Source organism: Microtus oregoni, unplaced genomic scaffold, assembly GCF_018167655.1.
Source record: "Microtus oregoni isolate MIOR12 unplaced genomic scaffold, Mior012 000113F_000, whole genome shotgun sequence".
Taxonomy (NCBI): Eukaryota; Metazoa; Chordata; class Mammalia; order Rodentia; family Cricetidae; genus Microtus; species Microtus oregoni.
Window position 1 is genome coordinate 990,384 of NW_024544739.1, and position 1,847 is coordinate 992,230.

At 41.9% G+C, this 1,847-nt stretch overlaps 1 pseudogene; it reads right to left on the minus strand.

Annotated features, from left to right (window-relative positions):
* Positions 1 to 323: 323 nt before the first annotated feature.
* Positions 324 to 1,153, minus strand: LOC121443787 (annotated as a pseudogene).
* Positions 1,154 to 1,847: the final 694 nt, after the last annotated feature.

The following is a 1,847-nucleotide window of genomic DNA, read 5'->3' on the forward strand; positions in this document are numbered from 1 at the left end:
CAACTTTTTGTCCCCTCTCCACTACTTCCTAGACAGCCATCTTGTCCTTGAAAACACCAAGCATCCCCAGTCCATCCTCTCCAAGGGGAAAGACCATAAATCCTGCTTTGTTTTGAGGCATGTATTTCTGTGATGCCCCATCCACCAAACACAATCAATCATTCACCAAAGAACACAACATGTTCACAAATTTTTATTTTTTGAGCAAGAATATTTGATTGGAAAAAATACCAGGATTAATAGAAGACCTGAGGTATCTCTGAAAAAAACACATTCCCCAAACACAGTTTTAAGTGTGCCCCTCAAAATCTGAGAATTTCACTTCAACAGATCTTCACTAAATCATAGACATAGATACGGAAGTCATTATTAAACTTGATGAAATACACAGAAGGTTTGGTGGGAAATTGGCAAATAATTTTACCTATCTCTTGGGTTCCATGTTTTTGTTGTACTGCACACTTTTGCCTGCCAAGGAATCCCTGCCTAATTCCAAAGTCACCTCTACTGGAGGACATTCAGGCATGATGTGGATGTTGCCTTCAATGGAGTCATCAAGATGGTGGTAAACGTACAGGACTGGATCATTCTCCTTGACAATGAAGAAACAGGTTGTTATGGTCTGCACCTTATCTGGGACCATGCCACTGTACTTCCCCTTAGAGCCTGGCATGATATGAAGATTGCCTTCATGGTAGTCATACTGGAGGTTGTAAATGTACAGGAACGGATCTTTCTTGTAGGTAATATCGAACCAGTTCTTCATGATTGGCACCTCCTCTAGGACCATCCCATTCCAGTCTTCCATAGAGCCATTTGTGCCCGTGAATGTATGTTTCACTGCTCTGCCAACTATGGTGTTTGACAGATGAGTGTCTGTCACCTGAGGAAATGGCACATTATTAGGCAGGATCTTAAGGTTTAAAATCCTTTCATCGCTGTGAAGCTCCAAGCCATAGACACAATCAATCCCATCTTATTTCAACAAATAGAGAGAGGCATAAGTTGGCAGTTGATCTAAAATGATGGCTTTCCACTGGGTGACTGGTTCATTGGCTTCCTTACAGCCATTAGAATTTCTGCGGCCAACAATATTCACCAGGGCCTCAAAAGCCTTACTCAGATTTTGCTTCTGGAGAGATGGCCCATTCATCTTCTGGAGAGGTGGCAGGCATCTCATACTAAGAGGCATCTTTATCATGGTGGTAGACTTACTGAGATAGGCCACAGCACTCATGTTCCACTGTCTCTTGGCTCTCTTTCTGTGCTTGGGCTTCATAGCTGCCAATCTCTGCATTGGAAGAATTCTTCAGTTTCAAACAGAAAGGAAGTGGTTTCCTCCTCCATAAGTGCCTGCAAGGATAAGACAACCCCAGAATGGCCTACTCAAATAATATCATCAGTGTATGTGCATTAACTTGTGTGTGTGTGTGTGTGTGTGTGTGTTTAAATCACAATAAAAACAAATGGATTGTAATATTGATATTTCTTCTCATCTTGAGAAGAATGTTTGCTACAGAAATACTGTCATAATTGTACTGAGAGTGTAAGCTGTCTCAGCAAGGAGAAGTAACTAGAGGAATCCCCCAGGAGTTAGGCTCAGTATCCCAGGAATTACGCCCAAAGAAAGTCAATGAACTCATGGATGGAAGATAAAACTCAGCCTAAATAACACTCCAAATCATTTAGGTGGAACATGAGATACTGTTGCAACAGTTTCAAGATGTCAAAAATGCCTGGACTAGAACAAAAGGGGAACACAATGATGTGGAGCTGAGAGTGCATGGCAAAACTGATTGGATCTGGCAAAAATTATGGAAGCATACCAAGGAAACCACCAGGGGGAC